Below are 7,378 nucleotides of genomic sequence, written 5' to 3'. Positions count from 1 at the left end.
CTCGCAGTGTGCGCACACACACACAATATATATATATATATATCTGGCAGTAACTGCAGGCCGGTTGCTGGGCTGTACCAAAGTCCCAGCGTCATAGTAATTAACCCTTGAGACAAAGTTAATGATTAAAACAGTCACGGTGTCCCCGCCTCCTCCCTCCTCCTGCTTCACATTTTCACAGTGTATCTTTTAGAGTCCATACTTAGTTAGGTGAAATTAGCCAGATAATACAGAGGAGCCTTGTTGAGGGCCGATACATTTCCATTTAGGCTGGCAGTGTGCGCACACACACACACAGACATACACACAACCATGTGCATACACACACACGCATACACACGCACATTCCTCTCTGCAATGCAAACAGTCAAAGGGATAACTTTATTTGGTGAAAGGGGATCCTGGAAAGGGCTAATTGAATAAGCCCGGGATCTTTGAAAAACCCCTACCATGGTGAGCGCAGTCATCATGTCATAATTAGGTTTATTGAGGCGCATTCCTTCAATCTGCCTCCATTCCCCCGGGCTCATTGTATCCAGGGCCCAGGCCAATGGCCGGGGGACAAAAGGGAACCGTGAGCAGACAATACATGAAAGAGCCATAAAGATTTAGCTGGCTTTGTCACAGAAACGGAGTAGGACTTTGTTTGTGTAAATAATGCGAGTGAATGAAGAACTTGGGCTTCTCTGCCACTCGGGGTGAATGATGGCGTGCTGCAAATGTAATATGTGGGCACAGACTGGATCGGTGCCAGGGCAGAGGAGAGGAAAGGGAGGACTGAGGGAAGAGGAGTGATAGGACGAAGCGGGGGGGCAGAGGTGGAGGCAGAGAATGGGTTGAGAGCACAGACGGTGCAGTGTGTTGAGTGTGTGATAATGGTGTTTGCAGTGACTGACTTTTCTATTAACTTTTGAACATCAGCTGTTTGCAGTTATCTGAGTGTATTTCTGTACCCAGACTGTGAAGTCTTTACTGATAAAACCTTTCCAAAATAAGAATATTTGCCAGTAACCTTTTGTGCTTCCCTAGTTGCCCATTATTGTGTTTATAGTGGCATTTAAAGCAGCGCTCTGATGTGCACAACTGTAGTCAGCAAAGATAGCAATAATAAAAGAAGACACAGAATAAACTACTCAGAATATTTTAAACAGAATATTTCATTTTAAAGGTCCCATATTATGCTATGATTTTCAGGTTCATACTTTTGGGTTTCTACTAGAGCATGTTTATATACTTTAATGGTCAGAAACTCTTTTTTTTAATCATGCCTGCTGTCTGAATATACCTGTAATCAAATACAAAATACAAAGCGACCCATTTAAAATATTTATGTTCAAGTTTTAAGCTACTTTTATATAGTAGCCAATAGTTGTTACATCACAAATTCATGGAAATATTGCCAGCTGGATTAAAGGCACAGTGTCTGCATATGGATTCTGCGCATTCTTCTGTGTATTGAGCGTTTTGATATATTTGCAGTATTTATATCGCACCTACACCAGCTTTTATAGTAAATAAGACATGGAAATCTACATTTTCACAATATGGGACCTTTAATGTAAGGTGAAAAGCTGAATTTATTAGTCAATGAATTGATTGGTCGGCTGACAGAAAAAAAGTGGGGAGTGTTTGGTGATGGATTAATTGTTTAAGTCATTATTTTTAGTAAAAATGCCCCAAATTGTTTGCTTTTATCTTCTCTAATGTGAAAATTTGGCGCTTTAATCTGTAATGTCTTTGAGTTTTGGACTAGTGATCGGACAAAACAACAACAGTTTTCACATTTCCCCCCACTATTTTCTAACATTTTATAGACCAAATAATCAACCGAAAAATAAAAAAAATAAACATCAGGAAAACTGATATTGAAAATTGACGGCAGTTGTCACCCTAATAAGTTCCAAATTACTGTCTCATCAGATCTGACAAAGACCAATAAGCTCTGGATGGATCTTATTATAGCTATTGGCTATTACTGGCCTGAGCCAAGTGTCTGTTGAAGAGGGCTCTGTCTGTCTGTTGAAAGAATGAATGTGTCACTCAGTTGAGTCCCTGGGCACGAGGGCAAAGAGGGGCACGAGGGCCAAGTGGCGAGCACCAAATCACTCTCCTCTACCCCGGGGCTCTGTCCGTCCCTCTCTCCTCATCCTGCGCTCCTCCCTCTCTCATGAGTTTTTTCTAATAAGCCCATGCATGATGACTATTCAAGCATGAAAACATAGTTATCTGCAAATGAATGGCTGCTCTATGCTTCATTAAAGCCTCTTTTTCCTTTCACACTCTTATTGTGACCCTCTGATATCAATTCAAAGGGCAATTAATGAATGCACACCAACTTTGAAGTCAGGGTGATTTCTGAGAGGGAGGGGGCTTGTGCGTGTGTATGTGCATGTGTGTGTGTAGGGGGGGAAGGGGTATTTGGGGTATTCCCCCCTTCAAGACCCGCTATAGCGCCTCAGCCTTCACCCGTGATGGACTAGCCACATTGAGCTGCGAGTGAGCGAGCCCCAAAGACGGTTTGAAGGGAGTGAAAGAGTGAAAAGGCCCAGCGAAGGTCAAGTAGAATGGCTCGCCTTAGAATAAGGCCCCTCTTTATCTGCTGCAAGTATGCACTATAGGCACAACAGCTGGGGGGGAAAGGGGGAGAGAGGTTGTTTTTTAATGTGCATGAGTGTGTTTGTGTGTGTTTCTGAGAAAGTGAGGAAGAATGTTGAGTGTGTGCGTTTTCCTCTCATGCATCTGTCCGTGTGTTTGCAAGCACGGTTGTTTTGAACGTGTGTATGTGCATGAGTGTGTATCAGGGTTAGGGTCTAGTGTCAAAGTTTGCAGAGGCCAGCCAGAGGCCAGCCAGTGCAGCATCGATGCTACTGAAGGGGGACAGGCAGCTGTCAATCACCTGACTGATGAAGCCTGACTTTCATTCAGAGCTTTGTTAACTAATTAGCGCTGATGCTTTTGTGTTGCGTCGAGACGGAGGCTTAAAATGTGTGTTTAAGCTGTAGTCGTGCCATGCAGGAATATCTTTTGTAATGCGCTCGCTCGAAAACACCAAGCAGACGAAGAATTGTTGCATTTGATGAAATAGATTTGTGTTTAGTCGTCCAGATCTTTGAGCTTTACAGCTCAGCCTACAAAGTGCAGTGTGCAATGAAAATGACATGAATGACTGTACGGCTCTGTAGTGCTTCATTACAGTTATTTTCGTGTTTAAATAGGGATTCTCAGCCAAACCAGGAGTTCCTTAGTAATATTTACCATGTGAAAGTTGAGGTAAGAAGTAGGATCTACCCTCACCCATGTAGCATGAATGCAGCATTATACACCACTGCTTTTCTGAATGTCTCACTTGATTTTTGCTCTAAAATCTCCCAAAGTAAATAGCATGATATCACTTTTTTACTTTGTTTAAGTGTTATCACAATATTAAGGGGAAAGCAGTGGCGCTCTGTCATAGGGGTGGCCGAATAGGGCCTCTGAAAATCTTGGCACATCACCTGTTGGTTTGTGGACTCTCGTTTCGAAGCCCTGAGTTTGGCATTTTGGCTGTCTTGGTGTTTTTGGTGCCAGAAGTGACCGTACTTGAATGAGTGGGTGAAGGAAGATGAGGGGTCAAAGTAAATAAAAAAGATGTAAAAAAAAAATAAGAATTTAAAATGGCGTGGGTATAAAAAAAACTATAGTAGCTCGTTGAGTGAGGGGGGGGGGGGGTCTTTTTTTCACCAGGCTGTAAACACGTTTATGTGTGCTGTAAAGTTGGAGATTTTATCATGGGGGTCTACAAGGACTGACTAGCTTCTGGAGCCAGCCTAGAGGGGCCATTCAAAGAATTGCAGTGTTTTGACGCTTCTGCCTTGGCATCGTTTTTCAGCCCCTGAGGTTGCTGCTTGTTGTAGCTCCTGAAAATTCACTTGAATTCATATGGAAGATTAATAGCTGCTGTAGTCAGTAGCAGCCAGGCAGCAGAAATACCAGAGATTAAACTGTTAAACGTCCCCCCTGTCAACTAAAAAAATAAGAATGACAGTTGACCTGCTAACAACTCACCTTTTAGGATTTCAACAAGTGCCCCACTGACTGGAGTTGTGAGTTAAAAGCCAGTGAAGAACTGCAGGGTCACAGGGCCAAAGAGGGTCACTCTCCCCCAGCGCTACACAGGAAACAGGGTTAGAAACACATTCAGCTACAAATGACAGGTAACCATTTCCTGATACCTCCCCATACACACACATCCTCAACAACTCCCATAATTCTTTGTTGACAGCTTCAGACTGCCCTTTGTCGGGTCATTTTTTTGGTTGCATAACAAGGTTGTGACTGATGACAGTTTGCTCACATCATCTTTTTGTGTGTAACACACACACACACACACACACACACACACACACACACAGAGCTCTGGCACACTCTCCTTTACAGGGCAGCTGTGAAGGTCGAAACTCCTCCTTAGCAAGTCAAGTGAGTTCGCCCTCGAACCCCCCTTCCTCCCACACGCATACACACACACAAAAAAAATCCACACACACCATCTTTTTTCTTAACCCAGCAGAAAGAGTCACAGATGGGTCCATAAGCTGTCAGTAAAGCCATTATCCGGCCCAGCATCTGCCTGTCTTGACTTCTATATACTGTTTAATGCAGTCGGTCAGTCACTTAGTCCCCCGGCTCCTGAATAGGAGCAGCATGGTCGGCCCGCCCAAATAAATGCTGCGTTTGTCTCCTCTGCCTTTTGTTTTGTTTTGGGTTTTTTTCGGGTAGGTGGAGAGAAGGGGGCCGACGTGTCAGAGGCTCAATTTACCCTCACTATTAACCAAACCCCCAGAAGAGTTACTGGGATGTCCAATGAGGGGTGTAAATAGTCCACATATGGTCAGTCAATTCCCCCAAGTCCCCAAAATCCAACTTTGACACATCCCCTTTCACTCCCTCTCTATCTGTCTCTCACGCACACATGCGTGTGTGCTCGGAGCATACTGTCTCATGTCGGAGCGGACATATTTAAGCCTTTGTGTCCCCATTCGCCCCCCCCCCCCCTCGTAAGAAAACAGCAATGCGAAAGTCTTTCCAACAGTCTGTTTCAGCTAAACCCTCCATTCTCCTCCTTCCTCTCCTCCTTGTTTTTCTCTTCCCTGGGATGGCGTTGCACGATGGGATCCATTTTGGGCTTTCTTGGCTCCGGAGAGGTTGTTTTGGCTCGCAGTCCCATGCACTGTGTGCCTCTCAGGGCTTCAGTTTTGTTAAATTAAACAGTTTTCTTTTCTCCTCTAACCCCCTCCACCCACCTCCCCTTCCAACTGCTCCCCTCTTATTTTGCGGCTTAATGCTCCTCGGCTCCCGGGCGGTTTTATACCGAGGCTGCTGCTTTTCCAGGCCGTCTCCTGCTCAGATAATTTTACCCTTTTAAGGCTCATATTTTCTCATATTTCGATGAACTGACAAGAGTGTGCAACCCCCCGCTCCTTTCGACTGAGGTGGAGCAAAAGTATACAGAGAGAAGTTAAGTGTTTACAGGGGCTATAAATACAGCATTTTAAGATATTGCATATGTATACAGGCAGGCAGCGATATGACGGTTAGAGTGGATAATTTGATTGGCCGAGGCTATTTGACGGTGCCAAATCGATGCGATCAGATCTTAGGGATAGCGAGGCGATGACGGCAAACGGGGCACTCTGAAACCACAGGTTTACAAGGTTGGAAAAGATCCTGGGGGAGCAGAGGGAAAGGTTTCAGCCTCTTCACTCTTCTCCTCTTTGTTCAGAGGTAACATATATCCTGATGCTGATTTGGCATTATATTTCATCATTGCATAGATGATTTTGGAACGTATTGTGTGTGTGCTGACCACGCTTAAAGGCATTTTGAGCAGGGGGCGCGCTGTTAATGGACGCTAAAGTGGAGACGCCTCAGGGCTGACAAGCTCGATTAACGTAGCCTGAAAATGCATGTAGAATCAGGGGAAGCCCAGCGCTGTCGACATGTGCACACGGTCATGTGCTTGGAGTGCTGTGTGTGTGTGTGTGTGTGTGTGTGTGTGTGTGTGTGTGTGTGTTTATGAGCTCCTGAGCCAAGCTGTGGGGAGCAGTGAGCTTCAGGGGTGATTGGGAGGCTGTCCTCTGTCTTGGCACAAGTTTGCCACCAAAACACCCTCTGCACCCCATGTATCACCCCATGAATCTCCATCACCTGCCACTTTAATTTGCATTACATTATATTTTAGAATTTGAGGCATGTGGGTGATGCTTAAGCAGACATGTGTGCAGCAGTGCAACAAACTTCTATTAGGCTTTTCTTTTCACAGCAATCCAACCTCTGAAGTGTCCTTAACAGCCACACTTACAAAAAAAAAAAGTTATTGTGAATTTATCGTGAAATTGCAAAAAATATTATATTTAAAATTAGGGCTGGAATCATTGGAGGCCCCACAATACAATAATATTGCAATACTTAAGTGACAATATAATATTATTGCAATTTTGAATGTGTTTAATATGCTGAGTATTGTGATAAATCATATATTATGATTTATTACTTTTTTCAACTGCAAATTATGTCCCCACTGAAAACATTTGCCAACACCTGTTTCAGCTAATAAGATGTGAAGATTTCTGTCTTTTAATCTTAATTCAGTAATTTTTATTACCAGAAGCTTAGTTTGTATTTTTAATAGTAATAATTTATATTAGAAAAATTGGATATTTGGCATCCTTGCATTGATACAATATTGCCACACAAAAATATCACGACACTGTATTTTTCCCCACTCCTACTAAAATTGTGTAATTCTCTTATTGGTGAGGATGTCAGAAAAATGGTTATCCATCACCCAAACAAACTACATTTATTACCTAAAAGCTACAGTGAAAGTTACTTTTAATAGAGAGCTGCAATATAACATGTTGCAGTCTCATAGGAGCCATAGGAGACCATCTGGAGCATGTTTTGGGATTTAAAATTAAAAAAAAAATTAATAGTCAAGATCATAAAAGTAAATTTCTCTGCATTCATTTTATTCCCAATCAGGAGACTCTGGGAAGACTTGCTTTACCTTGTTAATATGGTCTTTAAACCTATTTTTAAATGTAAAATAATGGAATTTAAAACATGCAATTAAATATGTGATTAATCATGATTAACTATTGAAATTCAGCAATGATCCAGCAACAATTCAGCCATAATTATTGTTATTATTATTGTTTGTTAGCTAAGTTGTTAATTTGTTTTAATTTCTGAGTAGCTCTTGGTCTTGTCCATAATAAATCCAAGATAATATAAAGTAATAAAGCTTGCATAGGGTGCTAAATATGCTAGGTTCTGGCACTGCTTCAAATAGCTATATATATATGTATATATATTTATATATTTAAAAGCAGCAGTCAGT

The sequence above is a fragment of the Plectropomus leopardus genome, chromosome 5 (genome assembly GCF_008729295.1).
Source record: "Plectropomus leopardus isolate mb chromosome 5, YSFRI_Pleo_2.0, whole genome shotgun sequence".
Classification (NCBI taxonomy): domain Eukaryota; kingdom Metazoa; phylum Chordata; class Actinopteri; order Perciformes; family Serranidae; genus Plectropomus; species Plectropomus leopardus.
The sequence above is the reverse complement of the archived record's forward strand: the minus strand, read 5'-3'. Positions refer to the sequence as shown.